The sequence below is a fragment of the Cynoglossus semilaevis genome, chromosome 14, assembly GCF_000523025.1.
Source record: "Cynoglossus semilaevis isolate Cse_v1.0 chromosome 14, Cse_v1.0, whole genome shotgun sequence".
In the NCBI taxonomy this organism is placed as follows: domain Eukaryota; kingdom Metazoa; phylum Chordata; class Actinopteri; order Pleuronectiformes; family Cynoglossidae; genus Cynoglossus; species Cynoglossus semilaevis.
Genome location: NC_024320.1, coordinates 1,506,076 through 1,519,601, shown reverse-complemented (window position 1 = coordinate 1,519,601; position 13,526 = coordinate 1,506,076). Strand labels below are relative to the sequence as shown.

General features: G+C 41.9%; 2 protein-coding genes across 2 annotated transcripts in view; both read right to left on the bottom strand.

Moving 5' to 3' along the window:
- fam163ba (family with sequence similarity 163 member B, genome duplicate a) overlaps positions 1-13,520 on the bottom strand; it is a 26,237-nt gene extending 12,717 nt beyond the window's left edge. Inside the window, exon 1 of the mRNA XM_025062773.1 lies at positions 13,300-13,520. The gene's annotated coding sequence lies outside the window, so the exon portion shown is untranslated. The remainder of the gene's footprint in view (positions 1-13,299) is intronic.
- The window catches only part of LOC103389085 (ephrin-A5-like), a 1,154,841-nt gene that overhangs the window by 368,512 nt on the left and 772,803 nt on the right, over positions 1-13,526 (bottom strand). The window lies entirely within an intron of this gene.

Sequence of the window (13,526 nt, the reverse complement as noted above, 5' to 3'; positions counted from 1 at the left end):
TCTTACAGCACAGAGAGACAGTGGTCACATGGGCCAAGAACAGTAGGAAGAACTATATTACAGATGTAGCTGTCACAGAGGCAGACACACACACACACACAAACACACTCTCAGACACACACACACCCAGAAGAATGTACTGTTTTTTTCATCTTCACATAGACAAAATAGCCTAGATTGGTTCAATCTAATCTAATCTAACAAAATCTAATCTAAATCCTTACTTACAATTATGCCCAATTCTAATCCCAACCCCAAATTATACTGGGATTGTATTATGGTCAGTTACAGCCAGTCTTTTTTGTGTGTGCTGTTGATAACTGTTTGGCTAACTTTTGGCAATTCGTGCCATGGGTTAGCAATGATTTACAATGGTTTCCCTTCATTTATAGCTAAATGTTAGCTATAGTCGAGCTACGTTTCAGACTTTTTACACAGTTATACAGAAGCTATTGTTGTAATCTTCAGCGATAACCCATCACTATTATTATTATTATTATTTTTATGTTGTATATTTTTTTTATTTATTCTGCACGTCCATCGCCCTCCATAAGAGGGTGTCCTGAAACAAATCTCCTGTTAATAAACTCACCTCCTTCACACTAATGGGCTGATCATGCAATTTCCTCTTTAAATATACACTTACAAATTCCTCCCTAATCCTTGACACAGCATTAATCCTCCGTGGATGCACTGACCCTGGCAGCAGCATCATTTGTTTCCTCCTCTCAGACTCTTGGCACACATCTGCTCCAGCATAAAATTTCACTACTCTCACAATTTTTTTTTTACTGCACTGCTCCTTTATGTCCCTGCAACCACCTACAAGAATGATGACCCCCCCCCCACACACACACACAGCCTCAGGCCAAACTCTCCAAACTCATCCCTGATATGAAAGGCATGGAGCAGCACTAACTCATCTCCAACTCTGACCTTGAATCAGTGAGTGGACAAACCCCGTGGGCTAACCAGGCAGTAGAGAAACACAGAATCTGGAGATAGGATGAAAAAATAAGGTGGAAACAGGTTTACTTCAGATGGAGCCAGGAATAGTTTTGTCATTTTCTGTGTCTTAGCAGCAAGGGAAAGGTTTCTGTAATCAGAGTCCCCTCTGTGAGCCGTCGTCGTCAAAATGGCCTCAGCTTGTATGAATATGGCCCCATAAGGATATTTAAAAAAATAACATACAGTGACCCAGGGGTTTGTCATTCCATTACACAGCTCACTAAATGCCTCTCATTAATCTGAATGGCCTTGGCTGTGGTCACTCCACCAGTTTGAACCACAGACTGCTGCAAAAGAAGTAGCACGGTGACATGTCCTCCACGCTCTGTTGGCAGGCAGCTGACGCCTCTCTCCGTCAGCATTTGACACAACGTGATACCGACTGTACTGAACACCACTTATCCATCAAATGTACTGTAGCTTTGTCACCTGTACGGTTCACTGGTCCAACGCTGAGGAACAAGACCGAGTTGGCAAAGCAATACTGAAGAAAAACAGACTGATTATAGGAAAGAGAAAATCAGAGGGAACTGACGTAGAGGCCGATGGACAATAACACAGAACAACAATGACTGACGAAACAAAACCATGTTAAAAATAGAATGAAGGATAAGGACAAGGATACACAACCATAAATACTGGCTGACAATAACAAAGACTGACAAGAATGAATAGACAACAAACACTAACTATGACAAATGCTGAAATGACAACACAATACACAAAAACAGACAAAACTAAGACTAAACAAAAATGGTAAAGGCTGATCATCAGGAAACAGAGAGAAAGAAAAACTGAAAACTAAAGTATCCTATAGTAGTTTATCTCACCAAATAATGTTTTTGTTTTTCAGAAACTCTTACCCTGACCTTTTTGGAGACTGGCGAATGCACTAAAATACTTGAGCTTTTTTCAGATATTTGCTTGCAAATGACTCTATAACAACGTCCACCGCCACCCTCTCCTCTCCCCCAGCTCTCGGCTGTACAATGACCCCCCCCCCTCCCCCTCGTCTGTGTGCAACAGGCTTTAATCTTGGCTGCTGCAGGAGCTGATGCTGGCTCACAGATATATCAGTGTTCACTGGTGCTGCCAGCTGAACACCAGGTTTGCAAAGTGAGCTGGAATTATCAGCGTGCTTCAGGTATTGTAAAGGAAGTATGTGGACTTAATGGAGATATGAGTTACCATATTAAAGTATTAGGTAAATGTGCACGTTCCTTTGAATGGAACACTAAGACTCAGGAACATGACAGTCTGTATGACAGTATGTTCAAGAGACAGCAGCTGGTAGACTGGAGACTAGAGAGGGTATGTTAGTGATGTCCGATAATATCGGCTGACCAATAATATTGGCTGATATTAGCTTAATGATGTAATATCAGTGTCGTCAACCTATGTCTCAGTTCTGTTCCCGTGGTGCAACAGAACTTTAATTCACATGCTTAAATTGACATACTGTCCACATGTACCTATGTCACTCACCTACACTAACACAGTGGTAAAATCACAATCTAGGACAGTGGTTCTCAAACTGTGGTACGCATACCACCAGTGGTACGTGAGTGCTCTCTAGTGGTACGTGGGGGAAGATTCATATTTTCACATTTACATTTTCAATGGAATAAATCTGAAACATACCATGCACAATTAATACAACATTTAAACATAAACATCTTTCTAAACATTTCTAAACCTCTCTCCTGTGGTGGAAGCTAACAGGGAAGGCCTGCGCTGCTGTATTCTAATGTTGGTCATCATGGTGGTACTCAGAGACCTCAATGTTTTCTCAGGTTTTTTTTCTCAGAAGAGTCTGACTCACGCCAAGGAGCCATAATGAGGCGCAAAAACGTCCTAAAAACCAACAGAAACTAAGGAAAGTGATTGTCTCACAATCCAATGTATGGTGTAGAACAGAACAGGCCAAGGTAAACAAAGCCGTCCTCAGCATATAACGCTGCTCGCCAACTACTTCCCATGCAAAACAACACTTTCAATCCTGTGTGTTGTAATGACAGAAGAAGACTTTCCCAAAAATGTACACATACATATATATATATAGTGTATATTATAAACTAACATAATTGAACCTTGTCATTGTCTATTCACTATTATTGTTTCTGTTGTCATCTTCTACCATTCAGTACTTCAGTCGAATGGTATTATTTTTGGTAATTATTTAATTAACAGGTACTTCAGTACTGTGTTGCTGAATGAACATTCTCCATTTACCAATCAAGACACACATGCAGCTGTTTATGATAGAGGCTTTTTATAGTGTATTGAGTGTTTATGAATGACAGTCATCAGAGTGTAGTAGATGTTTGTCTGTCTTTTGTAGTATTTTCTGAGATAGAGTTTTGACCGTGGCATAAGGTTAGAAAATGATTGTTACTGTTATTATTACTGTTTTATTTCATCATTTTTCCTAACATCTGAAATGTTATGATATGTGAAATATGTTACACCTTTAAACTTTTGTCTTTCATTTTAGTGAACATTTGGATTTTTCTTCAGACCTTAGTTCATCCTTGGTGTTTTTGGCTCCATTTTCAGTGTGGTGACATTGTGTGCTGGCAACTTTAAACTGCTCTAAATGAGTCTGGCCCTTTTACTTCCTCTGCTAAAGTCTTATTACTGGATGTCCTTGATTAATATTTGAAGAGTTCAGGTCTTCTGTTTGGTTCTTTCCATCTTTGTTATGTGGATCTATCTTTCTATCGTTTCCCATCGACAAGTTGATTTCGTCGACTGTGTAAAAGTACACAGACTCCTCTGGTAAACACATGAGTCAGTGCTATAAAAGTGTAATTGAAAGAATCAACCAGAGGTGGAGAGATAATTTGGCTGCTCACAGTCGGTGTAGAAACACAACACAAACACAAACAGGAAGTGCAGTTCTTCTGACTTTGCAGAACCACAACTTTAACTTCATGGACTTCCAAAGAAGCTGGGCTTTAGCGGAGAGTTTAACCACGGAGACTATGGATCCTGCCCGGATGGGGAGCGATGTTGAATCAAATGCTTCCGCTAGTAAATTCAGCGATTAATCGGAGTCACTGAATACGACTCCTGTCCCTGTAGGACACGGCCACTCCCGCTTTGGTGCTCAAGATGGAAGTGCAAAAGTGGAATCATTAGCAGTAGCATTCGGCTAACCGAGTAGCCAGTTAGCCGAATTAGCCTCTCGCGCAGGGTCAGGGGTAGCCTGGCGACTGCCATTGTTGTTACTGTGTGATGTTGAGCACGGAAAACACAGAAAATTTTGTCACTCTGCACAAATAAAGAAAATATTAAAAATGAAATTAACGTGACTTGCTGTGACCCCTGAACTCAATCTGTGTCTCCCTAGGGGGTCCCGTGCCCCACTTTAGGAACCACTGCACTAACATCCATCCATTCTCGTCCGCTTATCTGTTACCGGGTTGCGGGGGCCGCAGTCTCTATGACCACCCCCCAACTCACACTGCACCGTACCACTGGAAGGTACCAACTGCCCTAACAGGGATTCAATCTTCACCCAGGAGGTGAACCCTGGGGTTCCACACCAATGACAGAGACATTGGCTCTGGGCCAAAGCACCACCTGCACTAACATTTGAGGAGGAAATCTAATTGAATGACATATTTAGGGGAAGCCGAGTTTCTCCTTCAGTGTCAGAGTCGTTGTCACTGCTTATTACATACTGTTAAATTATTCTCCCCGTAACTCAACATCAATTCTTGGAAGTGTCCACAGCGCTTTCTCTGGTCCAAGGATTTGGATTTGGAGTTCAGCCTTCACAGAAGTGTTTGTCAGGAGACACACAATGGAGCCTGATGACAGCAAAGTGGCAGCAGATTGCCAACAGAACATCCATCACGTTCCTCCTTCTGACTTCAGCAGAAAGTGAGCCAGAGAGGAATAAAAGAAAAAAAGAACGGCTGTGCCAGGTGGAAAAAATAAGACAGTGCTTCAGAGAGAAGTGTCACTTCAACAGAACAACCTTTCACTCAACACAGCTTTCACTGTCAGCCCGAGCTGATGCTTGACTTTAATCTTGACCTCCTGCAGGTTCTCCTGGTAGATTTCACTAATTTTGGATCATTAGACTCTGCCTCCGCAGATGAGTCATCGCCATTATAGTCGACATCAATCAATCTATCAGAGCAGCGCGGTGTTAAAAGCTGGGAATAAATGATGTTGTCGTCAGAGCACCAGGAATACTCAGGAGCCAAAACTGAAGGAGAAGAAACAGCAACACTTGTTGTTTGTCTCTAACGTTAACACCTCCCAGTGATTGTCCAAGTGTTTAAGTGTTACACTGAAGCGTCGGCAAAGCTTCGACTCCAACATCGGCTTTTCTGGAGATCAGCAGTCCTGCTTTAGTGCTGCTTATAAAACCGTTACTGCTGCTTAAACTCAAGCGGACGTGAAATGCGGCCAATCTCATCCCAGGAAAAAGCTCATTTTATGTGAATTCTAGGAGAACACTTTATACGAAGGAGAGAGGCGGTGGGAGGAAGCGGGGAGTTAACTCACTAAATCCTGGATATGTTCTTTATGGGTTCTGTCAAACTTTGTAAAAAGCTTTTTAGAATCTTGGTTGAACTTTTCCTGGACTGGTTATGTTATTTCTTTCAACTATATTCTTACAGCTTATTTGAGCTTAACATAGAGTAGCTTTCTGTTTGTTGTTGTTGTGTTTTTGTCTGTTTTTCCAAACATGTTTCAGTTTACTATTATTCACTACTGTTCAACTTTTACATGTTATTTGCAGAGCTTCTTCTTCTTCTCTCTCAAAGTGAAATTTGCACAGCTCCTAAATTAATTTGTCAATTGTCTCGATTACGTAATTGTGTGTTAAGAAAATTGTTATTTTAAAAATCAAAAATATTTTTCTTCTTCTTGCAGATATGGATGGATAAATATAGATGGAAAATTAAAAAACATGTTGACATGATTAACTCAGTTGTCATCCAAATTAATTAGAAAACCTTTGCTTATCACGTCATCAACATTGTTGTCGATTATTGTCACATCAAACCACTTGTTTCAGAAATTATCGCAGGAGCGCTGTGTGCGGAGAACTATGTGAGTGAGTACTTCTACAGTATTGAGCATGCAATAAAAAAACCTAGATCGCCTAAGAAAAAAAAACAGCATGAAGTTATAAACGACAGCGGAGAGACAGAAGGAACAAAAGGCAGCAGAAGTGCTGAGAGGCTGAGCCAATGGAGGTGAAAACCTCTGTGTACTTGATAAAACGTCTGGATAATTGATGGGAACCTGTTAAAAGCTCACGGCAGGAACCTGCTCTGTTGTTAGCGCTAATGGTCACCGCTGAAGAGGCGGCGTGTTAAAGCACCAACAGGTCTGGAGTCACTATGGCGACGGCGTTATTATAGCTCGACATTTCACCGCAGCCTTTTCTGTTCTTCTGAGTGGGTGGTTTACGTTTATAACCTAAGACACGGCCCCGAATGTGTTTGAACAAAGTCCCAGAGGAGGATAGCTGGGGGAATGCTAATATCTGAAATGATCAACATGGTGCAGACCGCGGTCGGACGCAGCAGCTCAGAGGGTACGGAATGGGATTTATGAATGGACTGCAACAAAGTGGGCCACGACCTTGTCGAGCTCATCGTTTTCCAAAATAAGCCTGTTGTTCTACTTAATAAGTCTCTGAAAACAACCCCAGTGTGCAGCTAAACACGGGTTACCCTGGAATAAACACAACATGAAGGAGTTACATAACCAAATGTTAACACATCTTGTATTTTCAAACTTGTCCTCATCCGTTCTGTCTGTCTAATGGGTGGTCAAAAGTTAGCCCAAGAACCACATTGCTAGGATTAACAGGGCTGAAATACTAACAAAATAGCAAAGGTACATCAAAAAGTTAACCCTAAAATAACCAAGGTGAGAACTTGACAGATAAGGTCTCATTGGTCAAAACCCAAAACAAAATAGCTAAAAGTACTGTTAACCATAATTAGCCAAAAATGTTCAAAGTGGGTCAAACAGTGAAGTTTTCAGAACAATTATGCAAAAATAGCTAAATTATGCCATAAAGCAGGTTCCAAAATAAACACAGCTAGCTGTAGTTAGCAATAGAAAATGTCTCAAACATAACAATAGTCAACAAGCACGGGCTACAGCACAAGCATTAGCTAAAAACAAATGAAAACCATAACATTCATGAAACTGAACTACTTGTCATTGTGACACAGCATACCACTGCACACAACCAAATGGCCAAGCTGCAAGTGTGTGGGGACGGTGCCTTGCTCAGCGCTCCTCAGAGGTAAGTTGGCAGCTGGTGGACTCAGATTTGCGAACTTCCAGACCCAAGGCCGCCTCCTTTACCACCACTGCCTGTATAAAAATATGTGGCATATAAGCTAGCCATTAAAACCTGCTACTACAAAAGAGGAGTCCGCTGAAATTAGTGATAAACTCGCCACAATGTGACATCAGCTAGCTACGTTAGCCATACAAACTGACTAAAATTTCACACAGAGACGAAGCTAGCCCAAAATGACTTAAGGAAAGTGAGTGTTGAAGGGGAGAGGTCAGAAATGGTTGGATGACAAAGTGACAAATATCAATGGTCCTCTATAAGACGATGGCTGTTCCTGATCCTCCCTCCGCTCCTTGTGTCTTGTTTATCTGTGCTTTTAATGATTTGAACTGCATTTCTGCCTCCAACAAGGTCGTTGTAGAACGGTACAGAGTCCTGAGATTGAAATGTTGTAGATGACCAGCGTTCCTGCAGATGAACACACACCTGCTGGTGATACACTTTTACTGTTCTGCTAAAACAACTGCACTGACAATATTTGTGTAGACCAATACAATTATTGACTTCATCCTCATCCGACTATATGGGACTCTCACTCACTCACACACACACACTGTACTGTTCTGCTGTTGATGGAGGTAGTCGGTGGAAAATATGAGATACCCTCGGAAGTCTGCGCTCCGGGGCTTGTGACAAACACACTGGTGCACACACACTCAACACACAGCAGCACTATTCTTCCTCCTCCTCAGTCTCTCCTCTCCCTGCCTTCCCTCCCTCACCTCTGTTGTTACTCCCTGTAATAAGCTCCAGTTTTTTACAATCACTCACCAGGATGAGACCAGCTGACCAATGACTTGTGCACTTTGCATGAGTCAGTGTGAGTGTGAGTGTGTGTGTGTGTTCTGGCCATGTTGAACCCCTGTGTGCACGAGCATGATGTGTGAGCATGTCATGATGCAGCTGCGAGGGGGAGAGAAGAGCAAGTGTTGGAGGATGGGAAAACGGGGGAAGAGGAGGGAAGGTGGGTGGAGGAAGGGAGGACTGCTGGGTGGTAACTGTTTAACATGATCAGAGAGCAACCATGTTCCCTTCCCCCCCTCCCTCCCTCCCTCCATCCATCCATCCATCCAGAGTGCCATGTTCTCCTTCTCACCTCAATATCTCAATCACAGTGACTGCGCTGTAATATGAAGCCACCTCCCAAATGTGCTTTTCAAAGGTACTTAGGCCAAAATGTAACAGCACCCTGTAAAGAAGCATCCTTGCTGCCTCTGAAATTGTTTCCTTGTGTCCTTCCCACTGTTCTATATGCACTTAACCTTCCTCATCTCCCCATTCAATCGTCTGCCTTTAAATTCCCCTTTACGTCCTATTCATCCGTATGTCCTTCAACTTCCTGTGTTTTTGACTGAGAGAATGAAGCAGCAGCAGCAGCAGCAGCAGAGTGCACCATGGGGCTTTTGAAAGTGTGTTTGTTTTGTGTGTTCATGGCAGTAACACTGATCTCACAGCAGGGCAAGGTTGATACAAGTGTCAGTGAGGAAGTCACCATAGGAACACAAGCCCCGCCCCCTTCTCTTTCATCATTGTAGACCACACAAAAGCATGTTGTCTGTGAACGTTTGTTTATTGTAGCGTAATGACAACATGAAAACATCCTGCTCCAGAAGGACTTCCATGTCAATTACAGTCCTAAGAGACGGAGCCACAGTTTGAACACAGCTTCTCTGCTCAGCAACTCTCTAAGACGACCCACAGCTTTGGGTCAAATCCCTCTCCAGCTCGTTGTTGTCTTGTGACCTTGGTTGGCCAAATGTGATTTTGTTATGATAGTTTGAAGTCTGAATTGAGCGCTCACATTTCATCCCACTTTTCCACCACTTAATGGGAGTCAGACAGGGGTCGCAGACTGGGTTGGATCCACAGTGAACAACAAACAGGCCGACTAAAGCAGACCACGTTGATGGAGTTAGAAAATATGAGATACCCTCGGAAGTCTGCGCTCCGGGGCTTGTGACAAACACACTGGTGCACACACACTCAACACACAAACAAACACTAATATTAGATTTAGTATCTCAAACATATAAATATACTTAGGTATTTAGATTCATATTCAGAATTACTCTGAATATTTAGAAAGTCCTGACTGCTCCCACAAAATGATGTATTATTATATTTTAAAAAATATATAATAGGAGTGATCCCTCTCCTATCGTTGTGTGCGTTCCGAGACCCACTGCGAGATGGGAGAAATTTGTGAAGTAGAAACTAAACAGTTAAAATACAATTACCGTATATATATTTACGCTCTACGAACCTCCCCCACACTGTTATCAACCCTTCCTAGACTGTATTACTCCTTCCACACAATTATATGCACAGTACAGTTGTAGAATGGAAATATAAGAGGTACATATTACGTAAATAACTTAAATGCACAATCATAAAACACAAAATGTAAAATAGATTCTAATTCTAAATTAAAATTCAATGTACATGCACACTGTGGGGCCGCAGCGGAGGTTAGCGTTCAGCAAATGTATTTTAGTTTATGTTTTGACCGCAGAATAGCGCTACTGTATACTTCTAAAAGACCTTCCCTTAGCTGATTCAGATCTTAAAATCCTCTAGGCTGTCTCAGGTGAGTCCTATCTCACTATCAGCCTGTACTGATAACAGATAATGGAGAGAGATCTGAGGGGAAGGAGGAAACCAAGGAGATCCCAGAGAGGATTTATGGATGTCATGTGTTGGAAGATGTGAAGGCGGTTGGTGTTATGGTGGACGAGGCGGCTACAAAAGCAAAAGAAAATGTGTTCTACCTTCAGTGACCCTCATGGTCCAGATGATCTTGTGAAAATCAAATTATGTTTTTAATAAAAACATCAATGTAGTGACATTGATTTGGAATCTCTTTGAATACAGACCTCACTGCAGGGAGGGAGAGGGGGAGGGAGAGGGGAGGGGCCCTGTGTATAGAGATACAAGAGATCAGAAAAGAGGATCAATAACTGCTCATCCCTTATGGAAACAGAACAGAGTGGTGGATATTACTGCATCTTCAGTAGTAACTAAGCAGAGAGTCAAATGGAAGTCGGCAGGTGACGCAAGGTAGTTATCCTGGTAGTGGGTCAAAATGAATTTATCAAATAGCACAAAGCTTTGACTCAATGAGCAAGTGCTGATTCAAACGGGTACCTATATTTGTGTATTTTTCCATCCATCCACTACTCCATTCACAATTGCACTCTCACAGTACGATTACAGCTACAATATTCAACATTTGAAGGTCTTTGACGGCTGAACCCTGTTTGTTTGTTCTGTTGTGGTCGGGTACCACTGTCAGTCTGTAGCACGACTGTTGTCAGTAACATTAGCTCTGGACTGTACCAGGACTGTTGTAGCTAATGTTAGCACTGGTGCCTGTACCAGGACTGTTGTAGCTAATGTTAGCACTGGTGCCTGTACCAGGACTGGTGGAGCTAATGTTAGCCCTGGTGCCTGTACCAGGACTGTTGTAGATAACTTTAGCTCTGGTGTCTGTACCAGTAATGTTGTAGCTAACGTTAGCTCTGGTTTCTGTACCAGGACTGTTGGTGTCACTGCTCCAGCAACTTTTGCTTCAATGTAATACTGTAAGCTTGAAATGACTGTTGCTGCATCTTTTTCTACCATCACTACTCTTAACCAGCAGGAGGCCCCAGTGAGAACAGTGAGGAAATGCTACGAGACTTTACGCAAGCATCCTGCTGTCGTAGTGTCTGCACACTGTGCTTTTATTGCTGATGATTATAACAGTAGACTGAAGTCAACACTTGACTCTGTTGCTCCACTAGTAACCGAAACCTTTAAATACAAACTTAGAGCCCCATGGAGAAATGACAAAGTAAAGCATGTGAAAATATAATGAAGGAATGCATAAAGGGATTCCAACTGACATGACAACTGACTGTTCATTACACATTACTTAGAGAACAACTAAGAATCTACATAAACAGTGTCAGACAGGCCGGAGCATCTAATTTCAATGAACTTATTACAGATCACAAGAATAATCACAACTTCCTGTTCTCCACCATTGATCTTTTAACCCAGACTTTAGACAGTCCTCCAACAGTCTATTAACTCAACAGAATGCAGTGTGTGACACATCTGAACTGTTCTTTTTACCTGAGGAAACACTGGAGCATTCTGTCTTGGTTGATGCACGGATGCTTGGTAGTTTTCGCCTGAGCTAACTTAACAACCTGCCTTTTAGACCCGATTCCCACATCTCTTTCAAAAACCTTCTAATGGATTCTTTAAGGGTGAATTATTAAGTATTGTAAACTACTCTCTTCGGACAGCTGTCTTCTCTGCTGCCTTCAAAAAGGCTTTTTAAAAAGACTAACTTAGACCCTGACAATCTTAATATAACGACCAGCCCGAATTCAACTTTTCCTTTTTTTCAGCAAGATTTTAGAAAAAATAGTTTGTAAACAGAAACAATATTTTAGAAAAGTGCAAAGACAGCATTGTTAAGATTGATAAATAGACTCAAACACCTGGTGGGCCTCTCTGGTACTGGTATAACTCTGACCTTAATAACAACCATTTCTGGTAATTATGGCTACGTGTTCGTCAAGAACCTATAAAATAAATTGTGGGGTCCCCCATGGCTCAATTTTAGGCCCATTCTTTTTCATCTGTAGATGCTTCGACTTGGCGACTCACCAGGAGACTCGGTGTTAATTTACATAGATATGCTGATGATACACAGCTCTATATGGCCGTGTCTCCACAAGACACTGGAAAAAGGCTACTTGATAATCTCAAAAACTGTATCTTAATTATAGAATTATGGATGGCAGAGAATTTCCTGCAGCTCAACTGGGACCAGCAACAGAACTTGTGATTATTGGTCCAGAAGCCAAGAGAGAGAAACCTGTACCAAGATTACAAGACCTCTAACCCTCATGATTTCATTCCACATATCGGAAATATAACCAGAATAGGTTTCTACCACCTTAGAAACATTGCCAGAGTCTGTCTGTTTCTCTCTCAGTCAAATATGGAGGTGCTGATGTATGCTTTTATCTCCACACAACTGTAACACCCTGCTTTCTGGTCTTCCTAAAAACAGCATTTCAGTTCTACAACTACTTCAAAATTCAGCCGCACATGTGCCAACGAAGGCCAGGAGGTAGAAGGACATTCATTTGAAATCATTGCACTGGCTCCCAGTGCGTTTTAAAATGATTTTAAGATTCTTTCATTAGTGTCTTGAAGGTCTTGGACCCTCTTATTTATCTGACCTGATTTCACAATCCCCAGCCTCACGGACCCCGAGGTTCTCCATCATTATCTGTTCAATGCTGCACTTTGGTCTCGTTCCAGACTCTAGGTCACACGAGATGCATTTCCGTCCATGCTTAAAAATATCCAGAACTAGCAGTTTGAATGTCACCATGGGTAACAGTTGGTAACAGTAACTGTGGCTCACAAAGTCATGCTGTCTTGTCAGCAAGTGGCAAACTGTCCAGCCAGCAAAATCTGGAATGGAAATGCACCGACCTTCTCACTTGCCTCCAAAGCTTCTGTCTTCTTCCTGTTCACAGGTCCTTTATGTTTCTGGCCTGACCATTTTTCCAAGTCTGTCTACTGCGATATGCAGACAAAGGTCCGAGTCAGTGGGTGTAATGTTATATATTGTGTATATTTTTGTTAAAATATAGGGATGTACTGTGGAAAGATGCTTCTAAAGCACAAGTGTAGACCTGTCCGTGGTGCAGAAATTCACTCTTGCTATTTATCCATGCTGCTGAAACATCTGTTGATAATTGACCTTGCTCTAATAGTTTTTGTAAAAATAAATAAATATTCAATACCTTGTTACCAACTATGCTAGTCTGTCTGTATTGTTGACCCGTGACCTTTGGAAACCTGTGATACTTGAATCAACATGCTTTTTTTTGGACAGACAACAGTCAAGAATTACTTTGACTAATACTGTAGAGTCTTACCTTCAGAGATAAGAGGAAGTGGTGTCACATTTAGAGTACAATGGAGGCTCCGTGGAGATTAGAGTTCAACCTCAGCTGGATTTGTTGGATGTCAGCGTCTGGATTCAGTGAAAAATGAGTCCATAAAGTTGATAAAGTACTTAGCAAAACGTCAAAGAACTCAGTCGGACTGGGAGGATGGACGGGCTGATGTAAGGACCACAAAAGAGCAGACGTGCCCTTTCAGC